Below are 8,987 nucleotides of genomic sequence, written 5' to 3' on the forward strand. Positions count from 1 at the left end.
ATCATCATCACATATGCCCCGTGGGGGTCCTAGCGACCCCAAACCTATCATCATCATCACATATGCCCTGAGGGGGTCCTAGCGACCCCCACCCTAATCATCATAAAACACACATACCCCCCCCCCCCCCCCCAGGGGGGTTACCAAGACCCCCCCATCGCCACCACCACCATCATCATGATCATGATCATCATCACCATCATCATCATCATCATCATCATCATCATCATCATCATCATCATCATCATCACCACCACCATCATCATCAATACCATCCTAATAACAACACACACACACACACACACACACCTCGGGGGGTCACCACGACCCACGCCCCGAGAACAGGCGGGTGCACAAGGGTTAAGGGAAACAAGCGCCTCGACGCCAAAGCTTTCTTCACGTTGTAAAAAAATATACAGCCACAGGGGGGCTTTTTAAAAATGCACCCCCCTGTCGCACACGGCCCTAAAGGCATTCCCACGCGAGCCCCGCCTTTCCTTCCAGGCAGAGATCCTCCTAGTTGAAACAACTGCGTTTTCGCGCAGGCTCTATGGCGCGCGGCCAGCAGAGGCCGCCTTTTTTCCGTCTCCGGGTATGTTGATATGGTGCACCGCCGGCAGAGGCCGCCCTTACATCCTAGGGTATGTTGAATGTACACACTAACACAACGTACACAGAAGAAGGGACTAATGCAAGTGTGTATCAGCAACGCCGCGGAATGACAAATATAACATCTTACCATGTTTCCTATGTACTACGATTGCCGCTTTGTACATTGTACATTGCTCGTGAGATCGGGCTTCAAAAACACAAGTTCCAATTTCACAACTGACGGTGGGGGCATCAGTTACAATTGCACAAGAAGGCTTGAACACGCCGCTGTATTTAACTCCTTCGCAGTCTATTTCAACATTGTACTTTTGAAAACTTTGAAAAACGTATGTTGAGCCATCATCGGGATAGAAAACAGAGCGTGTAGTAGAGCGTTCCATTAGACCCACAAAGGTATGGTTTAAACGTCTGGATTTGTATTTAAAATAAAACACACAACGAGTGTCGGTGTCTCTTTTGCACTCACACCTGATTTGGTTATTGTAATCGGTGTTGCAGTGGAGGTTTTCAGGCATTTCACTTCCGACCACCCAACACAAGCTAAAGAGCTGGCACACAGCGCAGCAATTAGAGTGATGAAGGTCAACATGATCTTCACTGAATGGTTGGTCAATGAAGTAGTTGATTTCTCTCTGGAGAAGTATCATTAATATAGAGAATTGGTGGGGTGAGGATATGAATAAGGTGCGGTTGAAATGACTTTGCGAGTCCTCAGCTGCAATACGTTAATGTCGTTGGGCTCAGCGATGGCCGGCCTGTCATCAGTGTCGCTGCTCTGAGAGGCTGCTTGGTTCGGCCTCAATGCGTTGGTGTCGTCGGGCTCGGCGACGGCTGGGTCGCCTGCGGTGCCCGTGCTCTGGGAGGCAGCTTGATTCTCAGCATTGTCGGCCGAATCGGAGGCCATTAGCTCTGCGCCCAGAGCGTATAGGCAGATATAGCCCGTTACCTCTGCCATGATATTCCAGACCGGGTCGATGTCCACAACGCCTCGTCTCAAGACGCGAGCGATCTCGCTGGGACACTTAGCAGTAGGCTCGACCTTGACTCTCACCGTGAAGTCGTGGTCCATTTCAAGAGTGAACCACATTTCGTAATCATCCTCGGACAAGCCCACATTGTCGTGGCCTGTGCATTTGGGATCGCCAGAAGCCTCGTGTAACTTGTCCACAAACCTTGCTATTGTCCTGGCGGTGACATACAAATCCTTGGCGTGCTCGGCATGGTCAACGGGGTGTTCGTGCACGTAACGGAGCATAGCCAGACACCATCTGTTGTTCCCCGTAGCACTCAGAGAGTGTCTATACAGAGACATGTTAGACATCATGACCTTGAATGTTAAAGTAAATGGCTCGACCGTCTTGGTAAACTCTGCAAACGTGTCCAAGTAGACCTGCCGTTTTGTGGTAGAAGTTGCAGACGATTGCGCACCGTCCAAGAGCACTAGCTGGGCGGTCGGGTTCATCTCGGTGTATTTGTATTATGTTGCTATCCTCTGTAAAGCTCCTACGTCTGGGTGACTTGTTCGAATGCCGGTGAGCGTAGAACCAATGGGCCGGTTTTATGTATTCAGTTTAATCATGGGTGGGTTTTTAGGCGAGATTACAGAGGAGTAAGTGGTTCAATGTTCACGTGAAACACACAGTCATAGACACGGTTGGTTCCGTATAATGTTGTGTTTTATTTACAGTTTTATTTCAGCAACCGTCCACATCACAAATCAGCAGTGCTGATTTTCTAACACTGGAAAATAACTCAAAATGTTAAAAAAAAATGTTCCAGTGTTAGAAAATGAGCACTGCTCAGTGTTACCGTGTGTTCACACCGAACGCGATGGGCGCGTGAAAAAACGCCAAAACGCCCCTAACTTGACGCCTGCACATTCGCAACCTCTACGCGTGTCCAAGAAAAATCGCCCGCGCCCCAAAATATCATATTTTAACGCGCGTGAACTGGAAATGTGTCAGCTGCCGTTAAACCCCGAAGAAGAAGAAAAAGAAGCAGCAGCTGTGTCCCAGAATTCATAGCGCGGCCCAGCGCAGTTTCCAACAATGGCGGCAGCTAGTTAGTTTTAATGTTACTCTTATTATTCTTTCTGGGTCACAAAATAAACGTTTAACATATTTTCAGGCGAGAATGTAGCTGTGTAAACCTCAAATATCTGCTCAGTTTATCAGGACACCACATATTTTCATAAGCGCTCTGACGTTTTCGGAGACGTCTGTTACCCACTAGCTCGATAGCTAGCCGGGGGCTAGGTCACTAGCGCAGTGAGAACACCGGACTCCCCGCAAATCGTTTTCAAACCCACCGCCGTCTTTCGCTACTCAGGTTAAACATATATAAGTCACTTAAATAACTTAAAAATGTTATTGTTTGGCTTTTTTTTAGTATTTTATTTGTTCCTGAGTAAATCGGTTTGTCTGAGATTAAAGTTTTTACACAGCTGAATAAACGTCAAGCAGACAGCTGATTATCAGAAGTGTGAGACGCTGAGAATTTACTCCGGTGTCCTGTTATATTTTAGACAGCAAGGAGTTTATTAAACTTCACCCAAACTTTTGCATCCCACTGTATCAGTATATTTTGTCATTAGTATAATATGAAATAAATTCTATATGTGTCAAGTCGTGTGCCAACATTTGCTGTGTAGTAGAACTGAGACATTAGTCTTTATAAAAATTTATTTGAAATAATATTAGAATTCTCAAACAGAAAAACATTAAACATAAATATATAAAATATAAGTATTTACAGAGAGACGGGAATAAAAACGACCAGCTGCTCTCCAGAGCAGGAACAAGGCTGAGGAGGAAATGCACAATTGGAGACTGGTGTGGACTCTTCAGGGACACCAGGATGGCCAGCTCCAGCGCCGATGGACCGTCCTGGGACCCGTCCCTTATCTGCCTCGGAGCCGTCCTCCCCTGTGGGCCTGTAAAACAGCACAAAACACAAAGAAATGAGAAGGCTGCTACTAGATTTTAATTTCAACATTGAAAAAACAAAAACAGGATATAATCAGGGGTTCTCAGAATAACTAGCCCCTGGCCACGCACTTTATACACTTTTTTCCACACACACACACATGAACATTGGTCACAGTTCTCACAATTGATTCTCAAAGTGCAAACCTTTGTAGATTGCAAAACGTAAAAGTATTATTATGCCGCGGTTTGTCTTCATCTGCCTGCCACTTTCGTGCGCCTTTTTCCCTCGCGGTGCAGGTGTCTATTTCCGAATGAGGCTCATAGTTATGGGTGTTTTTGTGCTGTTTTTTCTATTGGACCAAAACCAAACATGATAAATTTGGCAAGCGCAGGAGACACGACACGGAGGAGATTTGTCAATCAGGCTGCAGAATGCAATGCTGTACGGTGCAGAAAAAAGGAAATCAAAAAAAAGAGGCAGTGACGGATGAACAGCGGGACCACTGTGTGCTGTTTATTAATAAACAATAAAATATATTCTTAAATGACAACATGCCTAAAAGCAGAACGGTATTTGTACATCAGTGGGAAAATAGCGGTGGCTTGCTAGCTTGTGTGCGGCTTCCCCGGGTCAGTGAAAACTTTAGAGAAAACTTAAGAGAAATGAATGAACTTACCAGGTTGCCCGATCTCTTCACATATCTTCCTCCAAGCTCGGTCCTTTATATTCCTGTCTTGGTCCAGAAGGCAGCTGGTGTCGTACGGCTCCGGGTTGTTTGCTACAGCATTGATTAGCCTTCCTTCTATTGAAGAATAAAGGGCTTTGGCTGGATCTGCCCCTTTGAACTAGGTAACAGCCACGTCACCAGGCTCCTGATTGGTTGTCGCGGCGCGATTTTACGCTGGAGTTCAGATTTTTCCAACTCGAGCGGGGGAGGCGAAACGCGCGTATGCACAAAATGCAACACATAAACTCACGCGCGTGGATTTTTTCGCGAGTCAAACGCCTGAAACGCCCTACACTCACGCGCGTTTCTGGCGTTTTGGCGTTTTCGCGACGCCAAAACGCTTCCGAATTTTCGCGGGAGCCGCAATCGCGGGTCAGCGCGCCTTTCCATTGACTTTACATGTAAACCTGACGCTCCGCCTGCCTCTATCGCGTTCGGTGTGAACACACCGTTAGTCACTGTAAATCTTGAAAACTGATTAGGTTACTTTTAAAAATACCACACTGTCAAAAGTGTTCATATAACACTCAACAGTGTTATATTTAACACTCAAAAGAGTGGACACATATAGACAACACTAGAGATTTTTACTAAAGATATTCTTTGCTTTAGCGTGGTGAATCATTGTTAGTGTCATGCTTGATATCGTATGTGTTAAACGTCCGCTTGTTCACTGTAACTGTTTTATACTACGTTACCCATGATGCACCTTGGTATCTGTGCTTCCGGTTGGGAACGTGTTCAGCGCAGTTCTGCACAGATGAGAGGTGTGTCGGAGGAGTAACGTATTTACCTGCATTTCTGTGTGATTTAGTACTGTGTGCGTGCTTACCATGTGAGTATTGTAAGATTGGAATGATGCTTGTTTGATTTTAGCAGTGTAATTTGGTACATAAGAAGCTAGTCCCGTTGCTATCACTAAGATGCGGTTTTTTCTTTTGGCCTACTACAGGCAGCCTTGTGTTCAGCCCATATTTCATTTCATATACGACTTACTGTCAAGCATTGTGGTTGTAGGTGGATGTACAGTAACTACTTACTATGTTTATTCTCTGAATCGTTGTAATCTGCAGAGATCTGGTTTGCCAATGTATATATGAGCCAGATATTCATTTATGGTCTTAGGTTGCCATCTAGTGGCACTGAGGTTATGGTAGATTGTATAACATTACGCTGGAAACCCACAGTACTGTATAAGGGGTACACTGCTATCCATAGTGGTTAATACAAATGTTTGATCTTTCTGTTTACAGATGACCACACACGCCCATATACACACTCACACCCCCTTTACCTGCTGTGTTGATAGTGGACTTCCAGAGGTGCAGAGAAGTACACACCCCCATCACCATCAACGGCGCTGCTGTGGAGAGAGTGAGCAGGTTCCGGTTCCTTGGAGTACATCTGGCTGAGGATCTTACGTGGTCAGTACACACAAACAAAACAGTGAAGAAGGCGCAGCAGCGCCTCTTCTTTCTCAGGAGACTGAAAAGATTCGGCATGAGCCCCCGCATCCTCAGGACCTTCTATCACTGTGCCATTGAGAGCATCCTCACTGGATGCATCACCACCTGGTATGGCAACAGCACCGCCTACAACTGCAAAGCTCTCCAGCGAGTAGTGCGGTGCTCTGAACGGATAATTGGAGGTGAGCTTCCCTCCCTCCAAGACATCTACAGGAAGTGCTGCCTGAGGAAAGCGGGGAGGATCATCAAGGACTCCAGTCACCCCAGCCATAAACTGTTCAGACTGCTTCCATCAGGAAGGAGGTTCTGCAGCATCCGGTCCCGTACCAGCAGACTGAGAGACAGCTTCTTCCACCAGGCCATCAGACTGCTGAACACTTCATAGACACCTCAGCTTCACTACTGGAACTTCAACATTATGCACTCCACACTGTACAGTAATGCCGCTGTTTTGCACATATTCAACTCTGTATATTTTATATATTTATTATTGTTTACTCTATTTAATTTGTAAAATATGTGTATACACACACACACACACACACACACACGTAGAAAAATATTTAGTATACACATCCAGAAATGCATACACTATTATATATTGTACATATATTTATTAGTTTCAGATGTAGCCATTCTTGTATTTGCTGGTTTGTGTTGTTGTGTTTGCACATCTCTGTTGCTTGTGGGGCTCGCACACAAGAATTTCACTCGCATGTGCTGTGCCAGTGTGCCTGCACATGTGATGTGACAATAAAAGTGATTTGATTTGATTTGATTAATGCAATCGCCTCCCTACCAACGCTGTACATCCTGTTGATGTCATCTGCCACCTCCTTATTAAATTTATTGGAACTACATCACTGTGGAGTACCATTCCTTCTGGCCGAGGACGACTCAGTTGAAGCGTGATCGGCAATCAGTACAAACATATCTTGCAGGATGCCTTTGTGACACCTACTGTAAGTGTAACACATGCTTACTATCCCTTTTAAACACACTGTGTGTTTCTTTAATATATTGCATAATGCATGCTTGTCATATCCCTTTTTTTTTAAAAAAGAATGTTTGTTTTTTCATACCTTGTTTAATAAATGCTTGTTATAGCTCTTTATCTGGTGTAAATGTGTCTTTTGTTTTAAAAAATACCAGCTTCTGGGATTGTATATTTTTAAAAATCATGTAATTCATTCATATCCTTCGTTCGTTTATATCCTTTTTTTATTAAGCTTTGAGTAGTGGCATTTGATTAAAAGATTCAATATATTAGGTATTGTAAGGTATTGTAGTGTCCATAGAATGATTTTATATCTTTCATATTGCAAATATTGTAGACATCTTTAAAATCTATTGTGAATGACATTAACTGAAAATTAAAATAAAAGTATTGTGAATGTGTTATATTACCCATTTGACTCAGAGTTTATTGTAAATGATATTAGCATCACGGGACGCGTGGAGCTTGGAATCCACCTCGGACCTCTGCCTTTGTTTTTTTTTTGTTTTATTTGACAAATGGTGATTACAATGTCAACACATACATGTACAAACATCACAATGCGAGCAAACACATGCCCATTCTCTTGCTAAAACATAGTAAGAGTACAGCTGCGTGACACATGTCACACTTAAAGATACAACCTGACCGTTTCTCCGCGTGCACATTCTGCACAAACAGGATTAGGACATTCGCAGCTGGCGTGACCGCAAGGCTTGATGTACATCTTAGCCTTAGCACAATCCAAACAGATATCCTGTGACACGCTACTCATACGGACGAACCGGTACCACTTCCAATGGCTTTTACAATAGAAACACCTTCGAATCCCTGACACTGTCACACTTTTCAGGATGCAATTCTCACATGCAACGTGTCCACAGTTAAACACACACATGTGTGTCTGTTCATAACAACAGGGACACGTGTATAGATCCGTAGGTCTTCCGATTGACACAGGAGGCGTAGAGGACGTTGACTGTTGGGGTTCGTTGAAAGATTCGTCGATTGTCGCCTGCAACACGTTGACATCAATTACCTCCTGCACTGGTATGTCAACGTCGATAACCTCCTGCGACATCCCATCCCCCCTGTACCTCCCAGGCCCAGGTCTTTGTACCGCGGCGGGTACTGTAGCAGAATACACACGGCAGGGAGGTAGCCCCATTTCACGTCGGATGTAATCGTCCATGACAGGTGTATGCGTCGTCTCCCACCAGTTAGGACGTCCAGTGGGCACGGTTCCATTGTAGCTTTGGATCTGTAAGCTGAATGTAGGCTCGGTACTGTCAGCGTAATCCCTATCACTTGGATCGGGGCCAGTGAACTCTACGGTGTTGATAAAGTAAACAGCCCCACAATCAAGTTCGCAGTCCAGAATGTCTTGAAGCGATAACTTTGAACACAAGTTCTTGTTGTACGGTGGTAACCAGGAGAGGAAGGTTCTTTGTACCTTTTGGCAGTAAGCAAATAGCTTCCTTTCAGGCACCAATGCGTGCACCACCGCCAGCGTCTTGGTTCGCTGATCCTGTACGCATTTCCATTTGCTTACATGGAAACGCTTCATGTACATGGCCCTGGGTAATGCCCGCTTGGCATCTGGGATTGTGGGGCGTACAATACCGGCTATGATGTGCTTATTTGCCAAGGACATGACTGTAGACACAGCACAAGTCTGCTACCCTGTGCTGTTCTTTTAAATAAGCTCTTGTTCTGGGTCGGCTGGAACTGCAGGTCGGCTGTATGCTGTGGGTCGGTGGATACTCTTCTGCTGTACTACACGTTAGTAGACACAATCCTGACTGTGGTACAGTTGCACATGGTCCCTGACCTCCGACTGTGTATGTAGCACAAACCACTAAAACTACAATAATTGCCTCACAAATATATATCTCAGTGACAAATGGTATTAACAGATGGTATTAACCATACTATATATGTGAGTATGGATTACCTGTGACATGTGAGAGTGTGGAGAGAGGACGTGAAGACGGCTTTGCAGCTGCTGATGGTAAGTAGCTGTGTGTGTGACAGGAACTTTGCATGCTGCCCATATAAGGCAACTACCTGACTGTGTGAAGTGTGCACCGAGAGAGAGAGAGAGAGAGGGAGAAAGAGAGAGAAAGAAACATGGAATGCTGTTATTTAACCTTCCTCTCGTGTTGGCTTTCTGTTATCATCTCTTATGTTAGCGGGTCGGTTTTGACCCGTGAATTAAATCAGCTATAAAATATACTAAAAACAATAAGTTCTCATC

At 44.9% G+C, this 8,987-nt stretch overlaps 2 long non-coding RNA genes across 2 annotated transcripts; one reads left to right on the plus strand and one right to left on the minus strand.

The window, feature by feature from the left end:
* Positions 1-3,278: 3,278 nt before the first annotated feature.
* Positions 3,279-4,900, minus strand: LOC145426030 (uncharacterized). Its single transcript, XR_013906798.1, has 2 exons — positions 4,217-4,900; positions 3,279-3,544 (listed from the first exon to the last, which is right to left on the minus strand). It is a non-coding gene; the product is annotated as an uncharacterized LOC145426030 (long non-coding RNA).
* An 89-nt stretch (positions 4,901-4,989) lies between these two features.
* Positions 4,990-6,847, plus strand: LOC145426015 (uncharacterized). The gene is made up of 2 exons (XR_013906781.1): positions 4,990-5,102; positions 5,521-6,847. It is a non-coding gene; the product is annotated as an uncharacterized LOC145426015 (long non-coding RNA).
* Positions 6,848-8,987: the final 2,140 nt, after the last annotated feature.

Source organism: Astatotilapia calliptera, chromosome 3 (genome assembly GCF_964374335.1).
Source record: "Astatotilapia calliptera chromosome 3, fAstCal68.1, whole genome shotgun sequence".
Taxonomy (NCBI): Eukaryota; Metazoa; Chordata; class Actinopteri; order Cichliformes; family Cichlidae; genus Astatotilapia; species Astatotilapia calliptera.